The 12,372-nt window shown below is 42.9% G+C and overlaps 1 pseudogene; it reads left to right on the top strand.

The window, feature by feature from the left end:
* The window catches only part of LOC133991564 (spectrin beta chain, non-erythrocytic 1-like), a 72,258-nt pseudogene that overhangs the window by 26,242 nt on the left and 33,644 nt on the right, over nucleotides 1-12,372 (top strand).

Below are 12,372 nucleotides of genomic sequence, written 5' to 3'. Positions count from 1 at the left end.
AATGTATGTAAAAATCTGCAAATCAAAAATCAGGGCTTCAACCTGCAGACACACACACACACACACACACACACACACACACACACACACACACACACACACACACACACACACACAACATTAAAACAAGTAGATGAACCAAAAAGTGTCATTTACAATATAACATACAACAGAAAAACAGCCCAAAGAAATAAAAGCAACAAGACATCATGGAGGTCTATAGAGAAGTCTGATGGTATAATTTGTTTTTTTAGGTGCCGTTTAAAACACTTCAAAGATTTAAGATCTAATAGATTGTGGAAGATGATTCCTCCGAGTTTGGGCAAAGACTGTAAATGTGTGGTCATCCTCGGATCGATTAAAAGGCTGAAATTTGAGGAATAAAGTAGTTGAGTAGTGGAGTAAAGAACGAGGAGGTTCATAAACGTAGCGTTGGTTGCTAAGCTGGTTGCTAAGGTGTTTCCACGCTTGTATTTCATATTCATTAAAGAGACAGCCTGTTGAAGGGAAGGGTTCAGTTTTAGTTAGTAAAGAAGTCAATAATGCAGATTTTTAATGGTAATCTTGCTGTAAATGCAGAAATGAAAGATCTGATTGAGCATTTTATTGAATCAACTAATCAAATCTGAATCCATTATCGTCTCTTATTGGATGTTATTAGATTTATACTTTTGACATTTACAAGAACAAAAAGGCAGAAATCAAACTAGAGCTGCAGCAGTTAATTAAATGAAAGTTGAACTGAGATCATCAGAGATTCGTCAGCATCTGAAATTAAACGCAGTCATATTATCCTTAAAGAGACAGGAGCTAAAAACGGCCTGTTAATAGACAGAGGCTGAACTGAGCGGCTGCATAAAGGACCAGTAGAAGATAAATAAGGAGTTTGATTCCGGAATCCTGGTTGCTAGGCTGGTTGCTAAGGCTGGTTGCTAAGGTGTTTCCATATTCCAGGGCTCTTAAAGAGACAGGAGCTAAAACAGTTTCAGACAGAGGCTGAACTGAGCGGCTGCATAAAGGACCAGTAGAAGATAAATAAGGAGTTTTTAACTGGAAATCATGCAAAGATATTCCAGTAGAGACACAGAATATTAATATAGAGCTGGAGATGTGAAGAATATGAGTCCTTTAATGCATTATAAGAATAAAACATGACACAGCACCTTTTCCAGAAATGTTATTGACCAATCTGGTGTGTGTGTGTGTGGAGGTATGTGTGTGTGTGTGTGTGTGTGTGTGTGTGTGTGTGTGTGTGTGTGTGTGTGTGTGTGTGTGTGTGTGTGTGTGTGTTTAGCAGCCTGGTGTTGTTTATATGAGGTTTAATCAAAGTAAACTGGGCATATAGATTTATCCACAAATCTGTCGTGCTGCCTTCAGGCGCTGCAGGGATTTAATGAACTGACAGAGCTTTTTTCATGCAGTGTTATCGTTACTGTGGACCGACGGATTATCTCCCAACATCATCTCATTTACTGACCTTCTTGTTTAAATTTACCCAGCGTCCTCTCTGTTTGTCTCGCCAGGTTTGAGAGTCTGGAGCCGGAAATGAACAACCAGGCCTCCCGTGTTGCCGTGGTCAACCAGATTGCCAGGCAACTGAGCCACAGCGGACATCCCAGCGAGGAGAAGATAAAAGCCCAGCAAGACAAACTCAACACCAGGTATTCTGACTCATAAAGTGGGATTATCAGGGAAATAATTTATACTGGTTATACTGGGGGAAATGAAAATGGTTTAAACTGTGATATATTTTACAGGAGCCTTATATCTTAAATATACTTTATATTTAACTTCCTGACTAAGTTGTTCATTTGCATATAAAGTGTGTAGTTTTTTGTGTCAAACTGTTTATTAGCATTATCAGTGTAATTGTTAATTATTAGGATATTTATTTTGAAAGAGTCATACAATTTGTTATTATATAAAGGAAATGTACTCATTATAGAAATATGCAAATTTCTAGTTTGATACATAGAACTACACACTAGAAATTAAGTATTTTATGTCAGTTAAAGAATCTGATTTATTAAGAATTTGTGCACTTTTTCAGTTTTTTCCTATAATTTGGACCAAATCACGCAATCCTCTCTGTACGATGTCTTAAAAACTAAACTTTTAAATACTGTAATTAAAGCCTTATTATGTCTTTCCAGGTGGAGTCAGTTCAGAGACTTAGTGGACCAGAAGAAGGACAGTCTCAGCTCTGCGTTGGGCGTCCAGAACTACCACCTTGAGTGCAACGAGACCAAGTCCTGGATCAAAGAGAAGACAAAGGTAACCGACAGAAACAGCTGAAATCAACCACAGCTTCTTGTTTACTGTTATAATCCTCTCGTCTAACGCACCGTCCCTCCCTTTGCCGTCTTCTCCCAGGTGATCGAGTCGACCCAGGAGCTTGGGAACGACCTGGCCGGCGTCATGGCTCTGCAGAGGAAGCTGACGGGGATGGAGCGCGATCTGGCCGCCATCGAAGACAAGCTGGGCGACCTGGGAAAAGAGGCGGAGCGCTTGTCCTCCGAACACCCGGACCAGTCTGAGGCCATCAAGGGAAGACTGGCTGAGATCACCGGCGTTTGGGAAGAAATGAAGGTAAGAGAATACCTATCTATAAATTACAGGAACGTCTGTCCGTCTGTCTGTTATTCGCATATCTCTCGAACCGTTCATCCGATTGATTTCAAACGTGGCAAGTGTCTTGCTACGGGCACGAATAAGTGCAGTGCGAAGTTTGACATTGTTTGGATTAGAAATGTAAAAGATATAGATGAATATATCGGTAAAAGAAGCACACATTTGCTGCTGGCCACTCCCTGTCATTACCCGATATCTCTCACACACTGAGCACAGCGCAGGAGCAGAATTACCCAGGATTTCCACCGTGTCCATCAGGTTTTGCTCCGTCCTCTGCCCGGTGTCAACTCACACCAGGCTGGCAGCGGAGCGGAGCTCTGGGAGAGAAATCAAAATTCAAAATTAAAATGAAGTTGCACTGTTAATACAGTAATTGCAGCAGTCCAATAAAATCCAAACGAATGCCTTTAGGCTACCGTAATTACTGTAGTAGAAGCACAACTAAAAGGTCCGATTTTGTTAATTTGCTCAAATTTAGTTGGTTTGGTATTTGTGCTCTGATAAGCGGCAACACAGAGCTATCAGGACTCTTTGCTCTCACACGCGGTGCATTAATAACCGCACACACACACACATACACACGCAGTCACTTTCTAGCGCGTGCTCTTGCTTGCTCACTCCAGATTCTGGGAGATTGGATCTCATTTGCGGGCGTGAGGGAGCTGCTATCAATATGTGGGAGAGTTTGGATGTCTGACTCTGTAGTAAAAACACACGCAAAAACAGATTTTGCACAGGCACTGCACTAGTATGTTATAAATCCCAGGAGGAAGATTTATGATAGTAGAACAAGCTCCACTACCCTTCTTGGAAAAGTGCAATCCAGTATCGGAAAGAAAGAAGTCTTGAGATTGAAACAAACTCTTTTTTTTCTGTTCTCTGTTCATCAGGACACCATGAAGAACCGCGAGGAGTCTTTGGGCGAGGCCAGCAAGCTGCAGCAGTTCCTCCGTGACCTGGACGACTTCCAGTCTTGGCTGTCGCGTACGCAGACCGCCATCGCCTCCGAGGACATGCCCAACACGCTGGCCGAGGCCGAGAAGCTGCTGGCCCAGCACGAGAACATCAAGAACGAGATCCGCAACTACGAGGAGGACTACCAGAAGATGCGGGACATGGGCGAGATGGTGACGCAGGGCCAGACGGACGCGCAGTACATGTTCCTGCGGCAGCGGCTGCAGGCGCTCGACACCGGCTGGAACGAGCTGCACAAGATGTGGGAGAACCGACAGAACCTGCTGTCCCAGTCTCATGCCTACCAGGTGTTCCTCAGGGACACCAAGCAGGCCGAGGCTTTCCTCAACAACCAGGTGAGCCTGTTGTATCATCTTTATACCTGAACTTTATCTGTGCTGCTGCATCAGCTGCAGGAAAATGTGGCTGCTGCTCTCTGGAATATAAATATCATCTTTTTTATTCTGATGGATATTCTAAATCTTGATGTTTTTGTGGTCTTGGAGCCAGAAAAACAGTATTTGGTCAGGATTTGGCAAACAGTAGCCCAATCAACCAAATAAGTTATTCAGAGTTTTAAATGCAACTTTAAAACCATTGAAGTATAAAGTTTTCCTCTTAACTTCAATAAAGTCTGAATTTTCTTGGAGTAGCATCTAGTGGCCATTAGAGAGAACTGCATCCCTGAGAAACAATTAAAGCATGAAACACTGTGTTTGAAAGGAAAATGTCGATGTTTTTGTCTGAAATATAAATATCTCTTTTATTCTGATGGATATTCTAAATCTTGATGTTTTCTGGTCTTTCTTGAGGCAGAAAATCAGTATTTGGTCATGATTTGGCAAACAGTAGCCTCCACAGCGAGGTCTGACCAAAACAAAAACCAAATAAGTTATTCAGAGTTTTAGATGCAACTTAAAAAACATTTAAGTATAAAGCTTTCCTCTTAACTTCAATACAGTCTGAATTTTCTTGGAGCAGCATCTAGTGGCCGTTAGAGAGAACTGCATCCCTGAGAAACTATTAAAGCATTATACATGTTTGAAACACTGTGTCTTGGAGACAAAAAATCAGTATTTAGGTCATGATTTGATAAACAGTAGCCTCCACAGTGAGGTCTGATAGACACATAAACACATCTCCAACACACTTCTCATTTAAATCTTAATATCTACCTGATTAAATCACCTTTTTGGCACCAAAACAAAAACTGAACCAACTATTTCAAGTCTTGATAACACAGGGAATGACTTTAATTCCTTCAGCATCCCTTTAACCTTTGTGTCGTCCTCCCGGGTCAAATTGACCCCGTCTGTTTTGACTGTTCCTTCTTTCCTTCCTTCCTTCCTTCCTTCTGTCCTTCCTCCCTCCTTCTCTCATTCTTTCCACCCTCCACCCCCCTACCTTCCTTCCTTCCTTCTTTCGTCCGTCCTTCCTTCTTTCCTTTCCTCCCTTCCTCCATCCTTTCCTTCCTTCCTTCCTTCCTTCCTCCTTTCCTTCCTTCTTCCTTTCTTCCTCCCTTCCTTCCTCCCTCCCTCCCTCCCTCCCTCCCTCCCTCCCTCCTTTCCTTCCTTCTTCCTCCCTCCCTCCCTTCCTTCCTTCCTTCCTTCCTTCTTCCTCCCTTCCTCCTTTCCTTCCTTCTTCTTCCCTCCCTTCCTCCTTTCCTTCCTTCTTCTTCCCTCCCTTCCTCCCTTCCTTCCTTGACTCAAGGACAACAGGAGGGTTAAATTAATAATAAACATATCTTTAGTGGAAAACCAGCCTCACTGTATCAGTATATTACAGTATATTTCAGTGTCAGGGAGGATTTCATGGTTGTTGTTGTTGTTGTTGTTGTTGTTGTTGTTGTCATGTGATCCAACCGCTGAACGAACTGTTCCCTCGTTAATGTCGTGATGCTGACACACAGTCAGTCTGTGATCAGCTGATACATATCTGACTTGGCGTTTGCCCAGCTCAGTATCATTGGAGGTCAGGCACACACACACACAAACACACACAAACACACACACACACACACACACACACACACACACACACACTAACCCTGTGAGTCATCTTTAATTATAAGAATTTGTGGCGTTCGTCAGTTTTTCTTTGAATTTTCTCAGATGTACGAATGAAATCGTCATAATGTCTTAATCTCAATTAATTAAGAGTTTAAATATGAGGCAGAAATTGACCTAAGTAAAATATATAGTCTGTTAAACTCTTCATCATCATCATCCTGGCTGCCAGTTTCCTGATGTGCTGATGTTTATGTCAGCAGGAATAAACAGCTGGTTCAGTGTCTCTCTGTCCAGCATCACCGACTGTCGACTGTAATATCTCTTGATGATGATCACATGACGCCTCTCATACCTCATACCAGTCATGGAGTTTCAGCTCCTCTAATACGACACTGACACTGATATAAATGTTCCTGCTTGACTTTTCTGATTCTACTTTTTGACTCTTTGGGGACATTTTTGTGAATGAAACTCGCCCAACAAACAGAGCAGAACGGGTCATTATAGGTGTGTTGATGATGCTGGTTGACATGAACAGGTGACGTTTATTAACCATCCTGTTGTCCTCAAGTCAAAGAAGGAAGGGAGTAAGAAGGAAGCAAGGAAGGAAGGATGGAAGGAAGAAGGAAGGAAAGAAGAAAGGAAAGGAGGGCGGAAGGAAGAAGGAAGGAAGAAGGAAGGAAAGGAGGGAGGAAGGAAGGATGGAAGGAAGAAGGAAGGAAAGGAGGCAAGGAAGGAAGGGAGGAAAGTAAAGAAGGAAGGGAGGAATGAAGGAAGGAGGGAGGGAGAAAGGAAAAGAGGAAGGGAGGAAGGAAGGAAGGAAAGAAGGAAGGTAGGGGGGAGGAAAGAAAGAGAAGGAGGGAGGAAGGAAGTAAGAGGGATGGAGGAAGGAAAGAAGGAAGGAAGGAAAGAAGGAACAGTCAAAGCAGACGGGGTCAATTTGACCCGGGAGGACGACACGAAGGTTAAGCAGAGACCTGAGATTTACAAAGGCTGCATCTGAAAGCACTCCATATTTACTATAACGTGAGCTACATTTACCTTACACCATTTTAATTGATTGTCTGAATGTGGAGTATGTAAACATCTCCACTATTTCACCTTCAAATATCCCAATTTTCTGCTAATTCCACATTTTAAAGATGTGAAAACTACCATCACATGACTCTACAGCTGATGGTGACGACACAAAATGATGACGATTGACGATTGCTCACTATTGAGTTAGATCCAACTTTATTAATACAACAATATAACCTTACAGAAAAATATCAGAGAGGCCCAATTTTCCATTTCTACCCTTAAATGTGAGGATTTGCTGTTTTTCTCCCTTTTGATATCATCTTAGACTAAATATCTTTGGGGTGTTTTTGGCTTTTCTGTCCTCTTCTTCCTCTCTCATCCTTCATTCTTCCCTCTATCAGGCTGGATTGCTGCCTCTTCACTCTCAGAGGGTCATGTGCTGCCATCTAGTGTCCGAGAGTTGTCATTACACCTCTGATTAGTCAGTTTAACCTCATGTGACCCCGCGTCCTCATATGGGGACGTTACAGTTTGGGTTTGCTGGACTTTTAAACTAAATTCTCTTAACTTTGACCCGTTATCCTCATTCATACACAAAAACACATTAATATACAAACATTATACAATACATTCATCAGTGAGGTGGCAGCATCTTGGATCAACAGCCGATCTCCAGACAAAAGTGGACAAAACCTTAAAAACAAATTTTAATGGTTGAAACTTATTTATTTATGCTTAATAATTGTTAAAAAATAAAATAAAATAAAAAAAAAAATTGTAGCAATAGCAACAAGCTACGATACTGCTAATCAGGAAGTTGGGACTTTATTATCGTTCATGCAAAGTGAAGTTGTAAATGTAAGGAAATAAATAGTGTTATACACTTGGTGAATTCATTGTGTTAAACCAGGCCCGCCACTCCTCCTTCCTTCCTTCCTTCTTTTGTTCATGTCTTCTTTTCTTTCTTTCTTTCCATCTGTCCTTCCTTACTTTCTTCCTTCCATATTTCGGTCCTGTCTTCTTTTCTTACTTCCTTCCTTCCTCCCTTCCATCTTTTCTTCTCTTTTTTCCATCCATCTGTTTTTCTTCCCTTTCTTCCATATTTTCCTTCTGTCTTCTTTTCCTTCCTTCATTCCTTCCTTCCTTCCTTCCTTCCTTCCTTCCTTCCTTCCTCCCTTCCTTCTTTTCTTTTCTTTTTTCCATCCATCTGTCTTTCTTCCCTTTTTCCATCTTTCCTTCCTGTGTTCTTTTCCTTCCTTCATTCCTTCCTTCCTTCCTTCCTTCCTTCCTTCCTTCCTTCCTTCCTTCCTTCCTTCCTCCCTTCCTTCTTTTCTTCTCTTTTTTCCATCCATCTGTCTTTCTTCCCTTCCTGTCTTGTTTTTTTTCCTTCCTTCCTTCCTTAAAGACACTTCCTCTCCAAAGACAATGCTTATTTTTTGTACTGAGGGTTATCAGGTCCTACTAATCCCAAATATCTAGGAGTAATTAAAAATGCAGAACAAACAAAAGTATCAAGAGGTAAAAAATGAACGAAAGAAGGAGCAGTAATTGTCACAAAGTGGTTTAAATCTCTTCATTAAAACTCTGCCGCGTGTGTTTGTCCATCAGGAGTACGTCCTCGCCCACACAGAGATGCCCACCACTCTGGAAGCCGCCGAGGCCGCCATCAAGAAGCAGGAAGACTTCATGACCACGCTGGACGCCAATGAGGAGAAGATCAGCGGCGTGGTCGACACCGGCCGGCGCCTGGTTACCGACGGCAACGTCAACGCAGACCGGATCCAGGAGAAAGTGGACTCCATCGACCAGAGGTATTAATTTATATTTAAAAGACATGAAACAGGCTCTTAAACTGTTTTAACTAAGACAAGCGAGACCTGACCTGCATTTAAATTAACTAATTATCTTCTTTCATTAGTCATTGAGCAAAGCACTGAACCCTCAGATGCACCAGATCAGCTGCTGAATGTTTTAACATGATCTGAGAATAAGTAAAATGCAAAATAACAAACTTATTTACTCCGATTGATTTAAATAATTGATCTTGTTTTATCAAGGATCAAGCCAACAGAATACAGTACTCAGGTCCCAGTGATCGTAGTTAAATATATATATATAATAAGGTAAAGAACATCTACACAATAGGCATGATAAGTCCATAAATAAATGAGCATATCCCACAGACCAGGAGGCATAATAACATAATAAATAGTTAAAATCGTGATAAAAGCAGCAGCAGTCTCTTACATGTTTGATTTTATCTGAATTTCCATTTTTGTTTGTACAGTAAAGCTTTATGTAACCTTTTTTTTGGAGAGGATCTACACAAATAAAGTTATTATTATTATAATTAATGACATATTGATTATTGTTCCGCAGGCACAAAAAGAACCGAGCAGCTGCCAGCGACCTGCTGAGCAGACTGAAGGACAACAGAGATCTGCAGAAGTTCCTGCAGGACTGCCAAGAGGTAAAAACACAGTTCAGACTCTCTACAGCAGCGGTGTCAAACCACATACAGACCTATTTGAAGGAAGGAAGGAAGGAAGAAAGGAAGGAAGGAAGGTAGTAAGAAAGAAAAGACAGGAAGGGAAAGATGGAAGAAAGGGAAGAAAGACAGATGGATGGAAAAAAAGAGAAGAAAATAATGAAGGGAGTAAGGAAGGAAGTAGGAAAAGAAGACAGGAAGGAAAGATGGAAGAAAGGGAAGAAAGACAGATGTAGAGAAGGAAGCAAGGAAAGAAGGAAGGGAGGAAGAGAAGGAAGCAAGGAAGGAAGGAAAAAAACAAGACAGGAAGGAAAGATGGAAGAAAGACAGATGTAAGTAAGGAAGAGAAGTCCTTAGGGAGGAAGGAGGAAGGAAGGAAGTAGGAAAAGAAGACAGGAAGGAAATATGGAAGGAAGGGAAGAAAGACAGATGTAGAGAAGGAAGCACGGAAAGAAGGAAGGGAGGAAGAGAAGGAAGGAAGGAAAAAAACAAGACAGGAAGGAAAGATGGAAGAAAGACAGATGTAAGTAAGGAAGAGAAGTCAAGGAGGAAGGGAGGAAGGAAGGAAGTAGGAAAAGAAGACAGGAAGGAAATATGGAAGGAAGGAAGGAAGTAAGGAAGGACAGAAGGAAAAGAAGACAGGAAGGAAAGATGGAAGGAAGGAAAAAAAGACAGGAAGGAAGAAAGGGGAAAAAACAGGAAAGAAGGAAAAAAGACAGGAAGGAAAGTGGGCAGGATTGGACCCCTTGGCGGGCCAGTTCTTGCCCACAGGCCTCATGTTTGACACCCGTGCTCTACACTAACCTTACAAATGAGGCGTCTTTGATTACACAGGTGTTGGTGTTTGTTGTGGTTAGTTTGAGGTAATCTGACGTCTGTGTGTCTGCAGTTGTCTCTCTGGATCAACGAGAAGATGCTGACGGCTCAGGACATGACCTACGACGAGGCCAGGAACCTGCACAGCAAGTGGCTCAAACATCAGGCGTTCATGGCCGAGCTGCAGTCCAACAAAGAGTGGCTGGATAAGATCGAGAAGGTGAGAGAGAGAGAGAGGGAGGGAGGGTGGGAGAGAGGAGGAAGAGAGGCGGCAGGGAGCAAAACAAAACATGAGGAAGAAATGAGTGAAATATCGTCCGCTGCAGCAGCTGTGTTTGCTCAGCTGATGGAAGGTCAACAGTGTTAAAAACAGACCGCTGTGTTTTGACAGACAGTTGAAGAGTCGGTTTGAGATGAGAAAGATCAATCAAGACTGCAGGGAGGAAGGGAGGAAGGGAGGGAGGAAGAAGGAAGGAAGAAAGCGAGGAAGGAGGGAGGGAGGAAAGAAGGGAGGGAGGAAGGGAGGATGGAAGGGAGGAAGAAGGAAGGACAGGAGTGAGGAAGGAAGGATGGAAGGAAGGAAGAAGGAAGGAAAGGAGGGAGGAAGGAAGAAGGAAATAAAGGAGTGAGGAAGGAAGGGAGGAAGAAAGACGGAAAAAAGAAAGGAAGGAAGGAAGGAAGGATGGAGGAAAGAAGGAACGAAGGTAGGAGGGAGGGAGAAAGGAAAAGAGGAAGGAAGGAAATAAGGACAGAGGATAGAAGGAAGGGAGGAAGGTAGGGGGGATGAAAGAAAGAGAGAAGGAGGGAGGAAGGGAAGGAAGGAAAGAAGGAGGGAGGGATAAAGAAAAGAAGGAAGAGGGATGGAGGAAGGACAGACGGAAGGAAGGAAGGGAGGAAAGAAGGAACAGTCTAAACAGACGGGGTCAGTTTGACCCAGGAGGACGACAGGAAGTATAAAGTATTAAAACTCGTCCCCTTCTTCCAGGACGGTCAGGCGCTGATGGCGGAGAAGCCGGAGACGGAGGCGATGGTGAAAGAGAAGCTGGCGTCTCTGAAGTCGATGTGGGACGATCTGGAGTCGACCACGCAGACGAAGGCCAAGTGTCTGTTCGACGCCAACAAAGCGGAGCTGTTCACGCAGAGCTGCGCAGACCTGGACAAGTGGCTCGCCGGCCTGGACGGACAGCTGCAGTCAGACGACTACGGCAAAGATCTCACCTCCGTCAACATCCTGCTCAAGAAACAGCAGGTGAGCAGTTACTCTGTTACAGTCAGAGAAAACACAGACAGGAATCCCACATTAACATATAACACAAAATAATAATATCATTCATTTCAGAGCAAACACACAACATTACAAAACTTTCCTCTCACTTTTCTGACTACTACTGAGGAATGGTTCTGCAAACCACAATAACATTGAATCTTTACATTTCGATGTTGACCAGTCAACCAGTAATCAGTTGAACCATGTTGTTTTACGATGTGACAACGTTGTATGAGGTTAAAGCAAGCATGTCCAACCTACTCCACAAAGGGCCATGTGGCTGCAGGTTTTTGTTCCAACCATTAAAGAGAACATGATTCGACCAATCAACTGTCAATCAGCTGATTAAATGAGTCAAGTCTGGTGTGCTCCTGCTTGGTAAGATTGAAAACCTGCAGCCACTCAAATGAGCTAAATACACAATAAACCTGCAAACTAACTTTCAGGAGGGAAACTGACAACAAATAAAGAAAATAACAGCAAATCTGCAGCTAAAACAACAGGCAGGAGTCCCGATTTAAACTTATATCATAGACTTTATATTATTTGCATGTCTGTGATCATATATTCTACAGATATAGACATTTGGCGCTTTTCCACTGTACAGTTGTAGCACTACTCGGCTCGGTTTGGTACCAGGAACGATCTTTTCCATTACTATAGTTCCTCCTCAACGTGAGCGGTGTCGTCATAGCACGGCTCCGTTAAACTGCCGTGACTTCGTTATATACGCGACACAAACTCATAAACAATGGAGGACATGGAGGCGATGGTGTACTTGCTGCTGTATGAGGCTTTCTGTCTCACACAAAGCAAGAGAAGAGAAATCAATCACCTTCTGTCCTTCCTTCCTTCTTTCCGTCCTTCCTTCCTTCCTTCCTTCCTTCCTTCTGTCCTTCCTGTCTTCTTTTCCTTCCTTCCTTCCTTCCTTCCCTCTGTCCTTCCTTCCTTCCTTCCTGTCTTCTTTTCCTTCCTTCCTTCCTTCCCTCTGTCCTTCCTTCCTTCCTTCCTGTCTTCTTTTCCTTCCTTCCTTCCCTCTGTCCTTCCTTCCTTCCTTCCTGCTGCTGTATGAGGCTTTCTGTCTCACACAAAGCAAGAGAAGAGAAACCAATCACCTTCTGTCCTTCCTTCCTTCTTTCCTTCCTTCCTTCCTTCCTTCCTTCCTTCCTTCCTTCCTTCCTTCC

This window comes from Scomber scombrus, chromosome 12, assembly GCF_963691925.1.
Source record: "Scomber scombrus chromosome 12, fScoSco1.1, whole genome shotgun sequence".
In the NCBI taxonomy this organism is placed as follows: Eukaryota; Metazoa; Chordata; class Actinopteri; order Scombriformes; family Scombridae; genus Scomber; species Scomber scombrus.
The sequence above is the reverse complement of the archived record's forward strand: the minus strand, read 5'-3'. Positions and strand labels throughout refer to the sequence as shown.